Consider the following 18496-nt stretch of genomic DNA (forward strand, 5'->3'; position numbering starts at 1 on the left):
AGTTTCGATTGTATATTCCACGTTGTGTACGTATACAGTAGAATTCCGTTGGGTCTAACTCGTTTTGCTCGAATTCCTTGTTGGCCCGAAAATGTTTCATGATACTGACGGTAAGCATTTCCGCTTGGCTCGAATTATCTGAGGCTCGATGTATGTTCCCCGGTCCCTATGAGTTCGAGTCAATGGGGTTCAAATGTACTAACAAATTTATAAAATGTGAAATCAATCAAGCTTCCATTGTAAAATCAATAAATACAATTCGACCTATGAAACGACCAGATTCATATAAATCAATATAGGTTACATTTACAAAACAGTTGTAATAAGCGTACTATTTTAATTAACAGCTGCCACATGTTTAAAACAGTTTAATGTTACTCATTAAAAAAACAAACATATTTTATATATAAGTTTACATTAAGTTTAACTTGTCAATAATTATGTATAACACTTAATACTTCTTCATGTTTTTCTTAAGCAAAATTTAATACATAATTTTTCCAAATCTTGACCCAAACCGCAGCAATTCCCAAGACATGATAACACGAGAATTTGACCTTAGATTCTTGGTCAATTAGGGGTTAATGTGTAGCTGAAGTTGACTCTCGTGTAAAACGGAAAAATTGGCTGGTATTTCTTGGCATGAATAATTGAAGTAATTAATTTCTTGCACTTACAATGAACATATATTACAACTGTCTTAAATAAATTAATATTAGTTGTTATTCTTTACACAAAGAATTAGCACATACCATGTACATGTAATGTGCTTAGACAATGAAATCTTGTTTGCAACAATGTGATGGAATGTTTTTCAGGCCAGCTGCAGGGAGTCAACATCCTAGCCAACCTTCACAAAGGCACCAATGACAACAGGAATCACAGAGGCTCATCCAGGAAGCAGTGCTAATTGTTGGGCGATTGCTGAGGGACACCCTACTTGAAGATATCAGGAAATCCCCATGGTATATTGTCATTATGGTGAATGAGACAACATATGTCTCTGTCATTATTGAGATGATTGTCTACATCAGGTACATAGTTACTAAATGTTGTCAATCATATTTGTGTATGAATACCATTTGAAAATACTATGGTTGTTTTCTTTATTATGCAGTATTACATTTTCTGTATTTAACACTCGGGTATCTGAAGGATGAGGCTGGCTGATCGGAGTTCTTGTCCGTGTTGCCTTTTGTAGACTAGAAAGCAGACACCATCATAGCTGCCATCACCTACCTCTGTCAACCTGTAACTGGACCAGATGTGTGCCTTTGGCAGCAATGGGGCTGCTGCATTGGTGGGTTGAAAAAAATGGGGTGGCAATGCAATTGCGGCAGAGAGTACCCCATTTTGTCAACAACCACTACCTTTCACATAGGTTGCCCCTTGCTACAGTCTAGGCAGTCAAGGTTGTACCATACCTTCCCCAAGTTAAGGATTTTTATGACAAGAGCCCTGTCAGGACAAGTGGCTTGAGGGAAATACAGGTAAATTGATAGCTAATTCCCTTAGTGAATTTGCAGGTTTCAAGCTTGCAAGTCATCCCTAAAATATTTCTGCTGACAAAAAACTAAGTACCGGGTAAGTGCTATTTGAAATATTTTATTTCCCATATTTAGCACCCCAAAATTATGTTTGTTATTTAAGAATGTGCTGAAGGAACCTATGCTGCAATTGTTAGAGGTCAAGGATGTAAGATTGATGTGAAGACAAGACAACAACTATGTTGATGAAGTGCCTGCCATCCATGATGTGATGTCCCTTCACATGACTGGCTGATGTTTTGCCTCACCTAGCAGAACTGTCTGTTGCTGTGCCAGTATGTCATCTCGAGTCAGACCTAGTAAATTTATTTATTATCTACGGTATAACATTTATAGAATTATTTCAACTACACCCTCTGATGACTTAGTCATAACTCTTTGTTTAAAGGCACATTCAAAAGAGATATATTTAAGGCTAATTGAATGTACATGTAATTGATTATTAATCATTCGGTTTGCCTTGTGTGTATTTTCAGAGATGAGGTGTACACAACTGTAAAGCCTCTGTAGAAGGTGGTACAGCCGGGCAAGGCCTACCAAGTGTCTGAAGACAGCGTGACCACCTTGAACCATCAAGGCTTTACTTCAGAGATAGATATTGACTATTTCTGGAACAAGGTACACATGAACATTTATTTCCATGTACAACTCTGTGAACATATTATTTTTACTGTTACTGATGTTCTTATTAAAAAATTAAATGTAATAGAAGTTGATATATGCTGCATCTTGTTGTAATTCAAAAAAAAAATTGATTAAGAGTTCAAGATCATTTAATTATGTTCAGGTGTTAAAACTGTTATCATTTGCAGATCTACATCCCCTTCCTGACGAACATTGTGGTGAACCTAGAGGATCGATTCCCAGACCTGCCACTCCTCCAGAAGTTTGAGGTCTTTAACACCCGGAAATTCTTTGGGGAGGAGCCAACCTGCCGTGGGGAAGATGACATTAAGGTAATGAGTAAAACAGAATAGAAAGAATTGTGAATGCTTAGAAAGAAAGCAGTCACAAGATGCCTTGACAAAACAGCCTTGTTTTTTTATATGATAATGGAATAGTTTTTACAGTCATGGTGTGAATTATATTTCCTTTCAAGACCTTGTTGAGCACTTCCACCTTCCAGTAGACAAGACTTAAGTGAGTGGAGGCAGGTGTGGAGCACTCTGAGTGACAGCTGACTTGGCAGACAAGGCCATGGAGTAGGTGACCACAAACCTGAAAACATTTCATAACAGAGGATGATTTTTTTACCTTGAGAGAGGTGTAGAACTTCAAGAACTGTATGAAAAACACTGCCTGGCTAATAGTACAGTAATACTTGAAGCTTTGTCTTGTTGATTCATGGATATGTCAATGTATTGTTTCATCTTCATTTCTAACTCCTGATTCGTGAGCAAGAATAAGTGGTGATTCATGTGGTAAACGCATGGTTTTATCTTTTTCATACACATGTAGTTGTGATACATTATTTTGATATTTTCACCATGGATTTAGAGAAGATAATTTCAGAGCTAGGTTGTATTGAGAGCAGCCTGGACCATACTTGTATGTTATTAGGTCATTGCTTTCAATGACTTTGACTGTGAGCATTCAAATATTTGTCTTCAGACTTGGTAGGACAGTATGTCAGAGATGGTATGCTGAAAGCTAAGCAGGCCAAAGTTGATTGAAAGGATTCTGCCCTGACCTTTGTGAACTATACAAGACGGGTTTGTGGAGCAGGGATAGTGATGATGACAGAGGTAGGGTACTTTGTCGTAAAGCTTTGATATATGAGTTTTAAGAGCATGTCATAGTCAAGGGGCGTATGAATCTTGTCAAATCTCGGACAAAAACAGAGATAGCAATGATTATCAGGTAGGTATTGTAATGTAGTGTTTATGTAAACTCCGGACAGGGAATACTAATCGTGCTAATGGAGAAAGTGTAGTTTTAATGTGTTTGTGCTTGTAAAAGTTAGCTTTCTAGTTGGAGAAAAAAGTAATGTATGAAACCTTGCAGGAGGATAAAACTTCACAAGATAATATCAACATCAGGGGAAAACTGCATGATTTCTAGTAACTGTCCCTAGATGAAGAAGTAACAACATGGACTCAAATCTTCCCAGGGATGAGAGGCCAGGACAGAAACGGGCTATAGGGGCCAGAAGTAACAATATAGCCAACATTGTTCGAGGTTGTGTTGCCACAAAGGTTGGGATGCAAATAAGTTGTCATAGCCTTGGTTTTGTTGTCGATTCTGGACCATAACTAAAACTGTTCAAGATATTTAGACGGAACTTGGTACACATGTTGTCAGGGACAATGCACACATGTTAAGCAAGGCCGATAATTACGTCTTTAATAATTGTTGTGCCTTATTCAACTAACAAAGCAGACAAGCCTTCGTCTTTGCTCCATTGTGCATTTCTTTGGCATTGATATACCATAGGTTTTTATAGGGTAAATCAAAAATGTGTGATTATGAATTTGAAGAGAAGGGTTGGTAGAATATATAGTAGAATGTATTGTTTAGACTGGCTGTATCAACAAACATGGCTATGGTCAGTTTTGATACAGAGATTTTCGGGGACCCTTAATTCGCATGTTATAGTAGACACATTGCACATAATGTCTCCCATTTAGCGGATCTTGAGGTCAACCCCCCTCCCATTCAACAGGCTTCACATTTATGCAATATAACCTTTTTCTTAATGTGAATCATCTTTATTTCGAGTCAAACACTGTAAACATATTAAGCAAAAAAAATCTGTTTGGGATGTATCAGTAAAGACAGAACCGGCTTCCGAACTGCAAGATTTATCAGATGCAGATGAACAGTCAGTCAAGCACGGGTTTTCTGGAACACGAGGCTACTGAGGGCTTAAACTAGTTTACTTTTCGTGATGTTAAGACCTTATGAGGTAACTACATGCTCTGGGTGATAAAGGCTGCCCAGTTATAATTGTTACTTTTTTCTAAACAGACATTTCTAGTTAGTTGTTCAGTCATCAGTGTCTGTCGCCAAAGAATCACCAAAAATGCATGTTTCAGCATTGTTGACAGTACTCTTGTATTGAACGTCTCACACTTTTGTGTGGAAGTGTCATCTGATATGCTCATAACTGCCTGTCCACTGAGTTGCATTTCCAGTATAGTTTGAGTGCATGGTTGTTCTCTGTCATTTTCAGGTACTTGATATCGTGTGTGGGCAGAAATGCAGAATGGTACCACCAGTCACTGAAGCCACCTTTCTCATCACGGATGAGAGACTTGTCAGACAGTGACTGCAGTTTTCAGAGTAGCACTTGATTGAAGCTCTACAAACTTCAGGTTAGCGGTAAATCAGGCCCATATGTTGCTGGTACCAATCTCTCGCAATCTATTAATAATTCTAAAACAGCTTATATGTCCTAAGCAAGTGCCAAAGCAGCTTTTTGTTTAGACAGTTTGGATGCGCAATTTTGGAAACATTTATGGGATCCAATTAGCGCCTCTGGCTTTTTTAATTTGCTTATGTAACCGGGGGTATAAAATAACGCCTTTGTAGGTCTTGTATATATATATTTAAGATGTTGAAGATGAAGCCTGCAATATAAAAGATGATTCATCACCTTTTTGCAAATAACACAATAATTAATGTTAATTACACAATATATGCATATATATATAATGAATAAAAGTAAAACAATACACTCGATCTAATATGAAATAACAATCTAACCTACCGGCAGCAAAATACTCTTTTGCAAGAATATTAAACACAAATAGTGGTCCGTTGGTTGCGGTGTTCAGTACAGGAATGAGTGACCGGGAAAGTTAGCACGGGTAAATCGATTAGTAAAAGCGCCCTCTATAAATCTATAAATAGGTAAATCACTCATACTGAACCAACTACTTTCATACGTCACAAACTTAAACATTTACATACATGTAACATACATAACAAGACACTGACAGAACATTAACTACGGGCAGAACATGATCGCGCTTTATTAATAAATATAATGAATTTATGAAATGATCAGGTTGTTACATTCTTCCCTGCAGGGTTAAATTCGTCCTCGAATTTCCAAAATCATTAAAACTAATGATTTCTAAACGATATTCATAAATTGCTTCTAAACAAAAACATTATTTCTGTAATTCTAAATGATACACAGATGAAATCGTAGTGTATATATTCTAAAATAAAATGGCAATAGTTAACGTATATATATGTATGTCAGCAAATCACTCGAACACCGGTCTCCTGAAATTTCCTTAACAAAATGATTATCCTGCAAACTAATTTAAATTATTGTTTCTAAAAGTTAACTGTTTGACAAGACGAAAAAAAAACACAAGTATCTCCAATCTCAATTCGCTTAACCTACCCTGAAATCAAATAGAATATTAAACAGATAAAAACCTGGACTGTGAAATTTAATACCTGCAACATGAGATATTATAGTAGAAAATTAAACGAAATTAACTACTAAACGTAATAAATACAGTCATTAGTTTCCGTACAGGAAACCCACTCTCCATAACGGTCTGGTGGCTTCCGGTGTCTTACTGGCCGGGCTTCGTGCACCACAGGTTCTTCCGGTGGCGAAGGCGGCAAAGACGGAGTATTATGGATGGACGGCGACGCTTGCTGAGCTAACGGTGGAACTGTCGACCTTGACCCTATCAGCGAGACTGGTGGACTCTCGTCCGGCCCGATAGCCGTGTCTGCTGGGATCGAAGGACGAAGCGACGAGGTAGAAGATGGATGGGGCTCGTTAGGTGTTAGACTTGCGTTTGACGTACGAGACTCCTGCCTCCGAGTACCGATAGGTATCTGTCTGACGTTTGTGCTCCTCCGTTGCGGAATCACATAGTGAATGACACTTACGTCAGATGAACTCGAATCGGACTCGGAGCTGCCGTCGTCGTTGCCCATTGCTCTGGTCACCGGTCTATGCATCTTGATCGGTTTCCGTTTCGTCACTTCCGGGATATCATCTTCCTTAGGGACAGACACAAACGGAAGTAGAAAATTCCTGTGTACAGTGCGAACAGGACCCTTCTGCGACTCCATGGTTACCTGATAAACAGGAACATCTGGGTTAGGAATGCCCACAATAACATAAGGGTCCCGCTCCCACTTGTCTGCCAGTTTGTGCCTGCCCTTTAGTCCAACTTTCTGAACTAAAACTATGTCTCCTACTTCTAGGCGATTCTCGCGGACCTTGGCGTCATAGTTGGCTTTATTGATGTCGGCACGCTTCCGAATACTCTGACCAGCGAGTTGATATGCGTAGCTCATGCGCTCCTTGAGTCGCTGTACATAGTTGACGGGTCTCACAGTGTCCTCGTCCTTCCCTGTTCCTAGAAAAGCATCTATAGACAACCTAGGATGCCATCCAAACAATAAATAATGGGGTGAAAACCCAGTGGAATCATGTTTGGTTGAATTATATGCTTGCACTAACGGTCCTATGTACGTCGGCCAGTCTAGTTTTTGGTCGTCCGTCAAGGTCCCTAACATTTTCAGAAGCGTCCGGTTGAAGCGTTCACATCCGCCGTTTCCGGACGGATGGTACGGTGTCGTCCTTGTCTTACGTACTCCTGCAAGGGCACACAAAGATTTTATCAATTTACAATCAAAATTACGGCCTTGGTCGCTATGCAATTGTTCTGGAAAAGAAAAGTTAGCAATGAAATGTTCATACAAGGCTTTAGCTGTGGCTTGAGCTGTAATTTTCTTGCAAGGAACGGCTTTTGCATAACGAGTAAAATGGTCCGTTATAACAAGAATATCTTCGTAGCCGCCTTTGCCTACATCAACCTTGAGAAAATCAATGCATACAAGTTGCATAGGTCGATTTGTAACGATGGGCAGAAGTTCAGCCATCGGCTTCGTTGGGGTTTTGCGGCAGATACAATTAAGACAGCCGGTGACCCTCTTGTCGACATCTGCTTCCAAACCAGGCCAATAAAATCGCTGCCTAGCAAGCCACATGGTCTTCTCCTTGCCAGGGTGTCCTACATCACGGTGCACGCCGTTGATCGCGGTCGCACGGTGGGCTTCCGGCACCACTAGTTGCCGTACTGGTTGATTGTCCTGGGTAGCGTTCCGGAATAGAATTCCCTGCACAACCACGAGTCTATTCCGTTCCCGAAGGAGACGCTGCACTGCAAGTGGCTCGTTCCGGTATCCTTCCTCCCCTGGCAAAGAATCGCTACCCAGGATCTGTATGACTCGAGCAATCACTGGGTCCTTCTGGTGCTCCTCCTTCCATGATATTCTCGGCATAGTCGGAAACTCGTATATCTCATCTGCAGCTTGAAAATTAGGGTCACCGGCTAGGCTGAAAACATATGGTACATTCTCCGTAACTGAAAGACATACAGCCTTAACAGCGTCCGGATATACAATTCTGCTCAAGCCATCAGCGTCTGTATTAGTTTTGCCCGTCTTATACACAATATGAAAATTGTAGTTGGCAAGGGCCGCTACCCATCTATGTTGTGTGGCATCGAGTTTAGCGCTGGACAAAACATAAGTCAAAGGGTTGTTATCTGTCATGACCTTAAATGTGTTGCCATAGAGGTAGTCATGGAACTTGTCCGTGATAGCCCACTTCAGCGCAAGGAACTCAAGCTTATGAGCGGGATAGTTCCGTTCAGCAGCACGAAGACCTCGGCTGGCGTAAGCTATAACGCGCTCCTTACCATCCTGCTCCTGTAGCAAGACCGCACCCAAGCCAAGACCTGAGGCGTCTACGTGAACCACGAAAGGCAAAGTGTAGTCGACAAAACCTAGGACAGGGGGCTCGGTAAGAAGCAGCTTAACCGAGTCAAATGCGGACTGCTGGTCCTGTCCCCATTCCCATGATGCAGGAGACTTGGCCTTCTTCTTCGACTTGCGGGACTTCTTATTCGTACAATGGCCTTCCAGCAGCTTATTTAAAGGCTGGACGATTTTTGAATAATCTGGCACAAAGCGACGATAATAGCCCGCAAAGCCCAAAAAGGACCGTAACTCCTTCACATTGGAAGGGACAGGCCAGTCTAAGACAGCGCGTGTCTTTTCTGGATCTGTCGATATGCCATCGGCAGAAATAACATGCCCCAGGTACTCTACCTTTGTCTTAAGTAGCTCGCATTTAGATGGTTTAAGCTTAAGACCATGCTCCTCTAAGCGTCTAAAAACTGCATCTAATCTCTCCAAATGTTCGTCGAATGTTCTGGAAAATATCAAGATATCATCCAAAAACACGAGACAATCGTTTAAATTTAGGTCAGACATACAGAGCTCAGCTAATCTCTGAAAACTGGCCCCAGCATTACAAAGCCCGAAAGCCATCCTAGAAAACTCCCAGTGACCAAGATTGCCAACTGAGAAGGCAGTCTTCTCTTTGTCAGACTCTTCAACCTCGACCTGCCAATAGGCTGCTCTAAGGTCCAATTTGGTGAAGAATCTTGCCCCTGACAACACATCTACCGTATCGTCAAACCTGGGCAACATGTAGGCATCTTTGCGTGTTCTGCTGTTCAACATACGGTAGTCGACACAGAACCGCAGACTGCCATCTTTCTTTCTGACCAACACAACATTAGACGAGTATGGGCTATCTGATGGCCTAATAACATCACAAGCAATCATGTCTTTTAAATGTTGTCTAACCTCCTCATACATGGCTGGAGGTATCTTACGATAGGGCATTTTAAAAGGAGTGTCATCTATTAGTACAATTTTATGTTTGATAGAGGTAACCTTACCAATATCAGTGACACCAGTACTAAATATCTGTTTCCAGTTGCCTAGCAACTGCCGAGTACGTAAGACTTGGTCAGGCGTCAAGTTGTCAACGTCAATTTTTAGACCCAACGTCTCTGCAAAAGACTTGGTATCATCTGTACTATCAGATTCACTAGTCGAGCCCATACCAGAGGCTAAACTATCTAAAATCTTAACCTCATTTACAACACACAGCTCAGACTTAGGTTTAATCTTAATAGGTTTGGCAGAGACATTACAAACTCTTATCTGTACCTTAACATTATCGCTAGTCTCAGTAGACTGGAAAACCTGCGGTCGAACTATGTAGGGCTTGTCGCTTTTGGAATTATCTGTAACAAAATGACAAACATTGTTGGCTACGCCCCTGACGAGCCCGTTAATTACAACCGTCTCATAAGGTCCCACTTCTACAGTACGTCGATTGGTAGATCGCATTGGCAGAGAGTTACATGTCAGAGCGTCAAATGCTGTTTGCCACGATTCAGGAACAGAATCCTGCGATGTTTCCTGAAAAGAATTTGCCTTACATCGGCGTATCACATTAGTGCCCACTACCACAGGACTCGGGCCGCCATCAGGAACAATGAGAACTGGAACATCAATTGTAAAATTCGAGAAAAATGGTATTAAAATTGTTGTCTCTATGTATCCATAAAGATTCAGCTTGCTACCATCGGCTACACTGACGTCTAAATTGAAACTATTGACGTCAAGTAGAGGTGGTTTGTTCTGCAATGAATCGAAAAATGATTTAGAACAAAGGGTTACCATGCTACCTGAATCGATAAGAGCTGGGGTTTCTACTCCGTTGAAATATATGAGGTCTATATTTGAGGGACCTACTAGTTTTTCACGTAAACTAACCTCTGGTTTAACCACAGAAGGTTTTTTCTGGTGTCGCGGGCCTTCACTCTTTGCCGCCTCCGGTTGGCCATAAACGGGAGCGGCTAAAAGTTTGGGTGACTCTCGCCATACTCACCTTGGTAACCATGTTGTTGTTGTTGTTGTTGTTGGTGGTGGTGTTGTTGTTGTTGTTGGTGTTGTTGTTGTTGTTGTTGGTGTTGTTGGTGTTGTTGGTGTTGTTGTTGTTGTTGTTGTTGTTGTTGTTGTTGTTGTTGTTGTGGTGCGCGCTGCTGCTGCTGTTGGAACTCAAATCCTCTTCCACGCCCACGTCCGTATCCTCCACGGCTACTACGACCACGACTATAACTACCACTACTAGAAGTAGAAAATCCCTGGTTGACCTGCAGTTGTTCCATCAACCGATCAAGCTTTGCGTCATACGCCGTCATCTGCGCCTGCAGTTCACTAACCTGCTTACGTACCTCATCTGAAGTAGATGGCGTGTGGGTCGCGACGGCTGACGTGTGAGTTGGTCGGCGGGGGCGTGTGCTAGCACCATTACTGGGGCGTGGCTGGGAACGGGCGATCTCTTCCTCGACCTGACGCAACTCTCGTAGTAGCTCGTTGTAGTCACATACCGTATCATACTTGTGTCTTGTCTGCAACCTGAGGATATCCGACGACAAACCTGTCCAAACTTTGTGTCTGAGAAGATCATTCCTGGCAGAATACGGGATGTCGCCTTTGTCCATGATCATCTGCAAATGAATTTCTAATCTACAGGCGAAAGTAGTTATAGACTCACCATCTTGTTGAGTAGAGTTGAAAAATTGTTGTAAAAGATCCTCCTTAGACGATGCATTAGAATACATAGCATCTAACTTCGCAACAACAGTAGCTAAACTAGCATCTTCACCTAAAGGTACCATCATCTCACGCGCCCTGCCCCGTAGGGAGGAACGAATTACCTTTAAAATGTTGACTTCCGACAGGTCTCCGGCCCGGATCAAACACTGCACCTCATACCGCCAAACCATATATTGAACCTCACCTTTTGGGGTTGGCAGATCTCCAGAAAAACTCGGAATCTTGGGTAATGACGGCATTGGTACTGCAACCATCGATGGGTGTAAACTGGAAACCTGTGGATTGAAATTGAAATGGTGACCATTAATAGGTGTTGACATCGGCGGAAAACTTGGCGGGGGTTGTACTGTCGGGGTGGCCCGCGGTTGTGTTACCAACACTTCTTCCAGTTCCACCTTGGGTGATGTCTTGGGCGTGATATTAAAATGGGTCATCATCGCCCGAACAACATCTTCCACAGAAACGTTCTGTGACATACTGGAATAAAATATAAAAACCAATGCAAAATGTAAATTTCAATTGTCAGCACACCTGAAAATTGAAAAGGACTACATGATTAACTTTACTTAAAATCAGCAAATCACGAAATCACTATCTTAAAATGTAAGATATTTCTGTAAGTACTATTTAATAATTAAGAGCAATGAAAATTAAATGTCAACTGCCAAATGTTAAATATGAAACTAATCCCGCCCGTCTGAACAGTGTGTGTAAATGTATAATATCAAACGTTCGAGTATCAGTATACTAAAACAAATCAATACATAAAACTCAAATCTGTGTCACTAATTAATGTATGTCAAATGATGAGCATCGTGAGAACATTTCATGATATAAACAACTTTTGGTACGATCAACGTAATCTGCACGTGGACTTTGCGGTCGGCTGACTACTATTATGTCGTCTGCCAATCAATACGCCTCACATCTAAGCAGACGAAATTACGACAGTGGATCAGCTGATAACTGTCAAAACCTTATAAATGAAAGAATGGTATTTGGTCAGCGTAATTAATACCGAGATAATCGTATAACTTTTGAAAACAAATAACTATTGTTGCAAAATGCGCGACTATAGAATGAAATCCATGCACGAAATAAAATATTCACAAATAATGGTGTACAGCTCTGAAAACAAAAACCAAGGACAGTTTAAAACAATAAACTTAATGTTAGTGCAAAATAATGTGGTCAAGTGTCGACTTATCAACACTGAAAACTAAATAAACGGAAAGCAACAAAATAGGTTTCAAATAAAATAAGCAATATTAAGCGGAAATGAAATCACGAGCGCAAGCAAGCGGAAAATTCGCAACAGAAAACACTAAACAGCAAAATACAAATGAACTAGCGCGCTAACATATACTCACATACGTACTCACTAACTCCTTAAATAGAAAAAAAAACTACATTAATTTTTGGAAATGTTAGTTGGTGTGAGAAATTACAGTCAAAATGTCCTGTATACGTCAAAATATGCAACAAAGCAATTAAAAATATATCTCGAATGAATACAAACACAAATGTCAAAATCAGAATTTAAATCTAAATCAATGAAATACGTGGAAAAATTCAAAGCAAAGTGAATAACACGATAACACAATCAAAGTCAATAAAATACGTACAAATAAACACAATGTATAGATGAATATCGATGTGAAATGTTTTAAACAAGACCCTTTTTCTAACTGAAATAAACAGTAACTATATTTACATGTATATATACAACATTAAATAACTAACCTACATGTACATTGGAGGAAATAGACCACGTGCGTCCGAAAAAATCAAAAATTTAGGTCAAAATACAAAATTGATATAATACAATATCAAAAATTTACCAGGATAGACTACGAAACACGCAAATAGAATTTCTATTCTAATAAAATAGTGAAAATCTTAACTGATTCCAAAAATGAAAAATCCAAATATCGCACTGAACCTGACCGATGACCTCAACCTTACAGGAAAAAGTAAACAAACTTTGACAGCTGGGAAATGAACACACGTGTTTACTCAAAAATGAAAAATCTATGGAAAATGAACAAAAATAAAGCACTTACTTGTCCTCCAAAATAATAATCCACATTATAAATATTAATAACACAATTACACAAATCCTCCTTTTGCGAAGATGATGTTGTCCGACGAATCCACACAATGTCAATGTTAATCGATATCGTGAGCGCTCAGAAAAATAATCTTTAAAACGTTATATAAAAAAGGGGTTCAGAGCTCTGATAAGGGGAAAATGGGTGGTGGAGGGGACGAGGGGGTATGGGTAATGGGATAAAGGAGTATGGGTAATGCGGGACGAGGGACGGGGTTGCGAAATCACCTCCGGAGGTCCGTATCACTTGGACCTCCCGTCCGCTCTTGAACGCCGCGTCCTGACTGTACCGGGATGACTACCGTGGCACCAGACGTCTCTGGATGGAACACAGCCGCGTGTGAAGGGCGAGGTCCCTGTCACGTGGTCAACGTCAGAAGACGAAGGACGGAATGAAGAGCGCTGCCGGCTTCTAAACGTCTCGTCGGGGAGCCAAATGTAACCGGGGGTATAAAATAACGCCTTTGTAGGTCTTGTATATATATATTTAAGATGTTGAAGATGAAGCCTGCAATATAAAAGATGATTCATCACCTTTTTGCAAATAACACAATAATTAATGTTAATTACACAATATATGCATATATATATAATGAATAAAAGTAAAACAATACACTCGATCTAATATGAAATAACAATCTAACCTACCGGCAGCAAAATACTCTTTTGCAAGAATATTAAACACAAATAGTGGTCCGTTGGTTGCGGTGTTCAGTACAGGAATGAGTGACCGGGAAAGTTAGCACGGGTAAATCGATTAGTAAAAGCGCCCTCTATAAATCTATAAATAGGTAAATCACTCATACTGAACCAACTACTTTCATACGTCACAAACTTAAACATTTACATACATGTAACATACATAACAAGACACTGACAGAACATTAACTACGGGCAGAACATGATCGCGCTTTATTAATAAATATAATGAATTTATGAAATGATCAGGTTGTTACACTTAGATCCAGGAATTACTGAGGGTCAGCTTTTTAACAGTTTTTGCATCGCTGTCAGTTGTCAGTGTTTGAACCAGTATATCTTCCTTTGCTGTACAGCGGGCATAGCCACCTTGACATTCAACATCGTAATTTGTGTTGCGCAGGTAAGCACCTGTCCAGCACAGCTCGCAAAAGTGCTTACTTTTTTCAAAACTTATTCAAGTTTAGATCCCAGACCAAACCTTGTTTCTTTGAGAATACTTCAATTCAGATTCTGGCACTTCCTATCATTTTACATTAGCTACATACATGGACACTTTTTTAGTGGTAAAGCACTTTCTCAATTTCACTATGCGGTTTCCCAGATTAACACCCTCCTATTGCAGATACTGCCAAGAGCATACCGTAGTTCTGGTGCACTGGGCAAGTTTTCCAACCATGTGGAATCAACATCTCCAGCTGAACCTAAGGGCATGGAAAAATATCAGACTCCTTAGCAGCATGGTGAGCTTTTGTGTATTTATTTCCAGGGCCAGTATTTATAAAACATCTTAAATAAGTTTTGTAATTTAAGTATCTCATTGGTCATATGATATTTTATCATGAAAATTTTAAAAACTACTTTATTTTCATAAAATTAATTCAAAATGAAACTTTAATTTGATATCACATAATAAATGTGTTTTTTTATTTAACTTTAAGAAATTGACTCAAGTTAGGAAATGACTTAAGATGTTTTATGAATACCGCCCCTGGAGTCTGTAAACACCGCCAGACTTCTTGCAGTTTAGATTCCCTTACATCATTTTTACAAAAAGTACCAAAATGGAACCACAGCTGTGACAGCTTTTCAGACTTGATACTTGAGGAACCATAATATAGAGAAAGCCTTTTTGATTTTTCAGAATTCTGATGGGTTATAAGAGTCCTTGTGAACCTGTCATTCTTCACCCAGGGGTAAGGGCAGATGGAGTATGTAAATACTTTCCTTTCGTCATTTTTACAAAAAAGTACCCAGAGTTTCTCAAATGAATCACAACTGTGACAGCTTTTGGATGAAACAGATAAGAAAATAAACACTGTTTTATAAGGTTTATTTGATTTTATTTAATCACCATTTTGAAGCTAATAATTGTATATCTACAATAATTATATACTAAAAATAATTCAATTGTATGAAGTTATTTTGCATTGTATTTCATTATTTAAATATTGAAATACCTTATTTTCTATTGAAAAGTCAAAGTTTTTTTCCTTGGCATTAAATTCCTGTAAAGGTTTCTATCATAAAGGTCTATAAAACACATTTAAAATGGTGTGAAAGGACTTAATCAACAATCTTTCTTCCTATTTATGTAGCATTTGATGTGTACATTGCCTTCTTGTATGTATTTTTAAGTTTACACATTCATTATATAACATTTGAAGACATTTACATGGTTTATATGATATTTTGCAGGACCTATTTCATGGATGGATTCAGAGATGACCCCAGAGATGCGGCTATGACTGTGTCATATGGACTTTATATATGATAAACAGGAGTAATTTAACATATAGCAAAGAAGGGAATTTCATTCCTTGCCAACACCTGAACAAGTCTGAGCATCCAAGCCTCTATACCGATTATAGAATGGTGGCTTGAACAGCAATAGGTAGGAAATAATCAACATTAACTCGTATACATGCGCTAAAGGGTAAATGGGGGAAAAATTAAGATGTTATGAATGATATTAAAAAATCATTTTTTATCATGTAATTAATGTTTAATTTCTCGATTATAATAGAGCAGTTTTCTTATACACACACACACACACACATGTAATTGATATAAGTCGTATTTGAATGTTTTAATGGTGCAATGAAGATTAAGGTTATGCGTCCTATGGTTGATAAACATGTGGTGGTTTGCCTAGTAACCTATTTCTGTATGTATTACTAACAAAGTCATCTACCTTAAGGGCTTCACAGTCTTGGTTGTGAGCAATGGCTTGGGACACAGATGCTGGGACTCAGTCACAAGAGGAGAAGGTCAGGACACAGATGCTGGGACCCAGTCACAAGAGGTGGAGGTCGGGACACAGATACTGGGACCCAGTCACAAGAGGAGGAGGTCGGGACACAGATGCTGGGACCCAGTCACAAGAAGAGGAAGTCGGGACACAGATGCTGGGACCCAGTCACAAGAGGAGGTCGGGACACAGATGCTGGGACCCAGTCACAAGAGGAGGTCGGGACACAGATGCTGGGACCCAGTCACAAGAGGAGGAGGTCGGGACACAGATGCTGAGACCCAGTCACAAGAGGAGGAGGTGGGGACACAGATGCTGGGACCCAGTCACAAGGGGAGGAGGTCGGGACATAGAAACTGGGACCCAGTCACAAGAGGAGATCGGGACACAAATGCTGGGACCCAGTAACAAGAGGAGGTCGAGACACAGATACTGGGACCCAGTCACAAGAGGAGGAGGTCGGGAAACAGATGCTGAGACCCAGTCACAAGAGGAGAAGGTCGGGACACAGATGCTGGGACCCAGTCACAAGAGGAGAAGGTCGGGACACAGATGCTGGGACCCAGTCACAAGAGGAGAAGGTCGGGACACAGATGCTGAGACCCAGTCACAAGAGGAGAAGGTCGGGACACAGATGCTGAGACCCAGTCACAAGAGGAGAAGGTCGGGACACAGATGCTGGGACCCAGTCACAAGGGGAGGAGGTGGGGACACAGATATTGGGACCCAGTCACAAGAGGAGGTCGGGACACAGATGCTGGGACCCAGTCACAAGAGGAGGTCGGGACACAGATGCTGGGACCCAGTCACAAGAGGAGGTGGGGACACAGATGCTGGGACCCAGTCACAATAGGAGGTGGGGACACAGATGCTGGGACCCAGTCACAAGAGGAGGTCGGGACACATATGCTGGGACCCAGTCGAAAGAGGAGGTCGGGACACAGATGCTGGGACCCAGTCACAAGGGGAGGAGGTCGGGACACAGATGCAGAGACCCAGTCACAAGAGGACGAGGTCGGGACACGATGCTGGGACCCAGTCACAAGAGGAGGAGGTCGGGACATAGATGCTGGGACCCAGTCACAAGAGTAGGTGGTCAGGACACAGATGCTGGGACCCAGTCACAAGGGGAGGAGGTCGGGACACAGATGCTGGGACCCAGTCACAAGAGGAGGTCGGGACACAGATGCTGGGACCCAGTCACCACAGGAGGAGGTCAGGACACAGATGCTGGGACCCAGTCACAAGAGGAGGAGGTCAGGACACAGATGCTGGGACCCAGTCACAAGAGGAGGAGGTCGAGGCACAGATGCTGGGACCCAGTCACAAGAGGAGGAGGTCGGGACACAGATGCTGGGACCCAGTCACAAGAGGAGAAGGTCAGGAAAAAGATGCTGGGACCCAGTCACAAGAGGACGAGGTCGGGACATTGCTGCTGGGACCCAGTCATAAGAGGAGGAGGTCGGGACACAGATGCTGGGACCCAGTCACAAGAGAAGAAGGTCGGGACACAGATGCTGGGACCCAGTCACAAGAGGAGAAGGTCGGGAAAAAGATGCTGGGACCCAGTCACAAGAGGAGGAGGTCGGGACATAGCTGCTGGGACCCAGTCACAAGAGGACGAGGTCGGGACATAGCTGCTGGGACCCAGTCACAAGAGGAGGAGGTCGGGACACAGATGCTGGGACCCTGTCACAAGAGGAGGAGGTGGGGACACAGATGCTGGGACCCAGTCCTAAGAGGAGAAGGTCGGGACACAGATGCTGGGACCCAGTCACAAGAGGAGAAGGTCGGGACACAGATGCTGGGACCCAGTCACAAGAGGAGAAGGTCGGGACACAGATGCTGGGACCCAGTCACAAGAGGAGAAGGTCGGGACACAGATGCTTGGACCCAGCCAAAAGAGGAGAAGGTCGGGACACAGATGCTGGGACCCAGTCACAAGGGGAGGAGGTGGGGACACAGATGCTGGGACCCAGTCACAAGGGGAGGAGGTGGGGACACAGATGCTGGGACCCAGTCACAAGGGGAGGAGGTGGGGACACAGATGCTGGGACCCAGTCACAAGGGGAGGAGGTGGGGACACAGATGCTGGGACCCAGTCACAAGGGGAGGAGGTCGGGACACAGATGCTGGGACCCAGTCACAAGAGGAGGTCGGGACACAGATGCTGGGACCCAGTCACCACAGGAGGAGGTCAGGACACAGATGCTGGGACCCAGTCACAAGAGGAGGAGGTCAGGACACAGATGCTTGGACCCAGTCACAAGAGGAGGAGGTCGAGGCACAGATGCTGGGACCCAGTCACAAGAGGAGGAGGTCGGGACACAGATGCTGGGACCCAGTCACAAGAGGAGAAGGTCAGGAAAAAGATGCTGGGACCCAGTCACAAGAGGACGAGGTCGGGACATTGCTGCTGGGACC

The 18496-nt window shown here is 42.1% G+C and overlaps 1 long non-coding RNA gene across 1 annotated transcript; it reads left to right on the forward strand.

Moving 5' to 3' along the window:
* The first annotated feature begins 830 nt into the window (after positions 1-830).
* On the forward strand, positions 831-3293 carry LOC128240200 (uncharacterized). The gene is made up of 5 exons (XR_008262088.1): positions 831-965; positions 1651-1822; positions 2024-2165; positions 2360-2503; positions 3159-3293. It is a non-coding gene; the product is annotated as an uncharacterized LOC128240200 (long non-coding RNA).
* The last annotated feature ends 15203 nt before the right edge of the window (positions 3294-18496 follow it).

This window comes from Mya arenaria, chromosome 7 (assembly GCF_026914265.1).
Source record: "Mya arenaria isolate MELC-2E11 chromosome 7, ASM2691426v1".
NCBI classification, from domain to species: Eukaryota; Metazoa; Mollusca; class Bivalvia; order Myida; family Myidae; genus Mya; species Mya arenaria.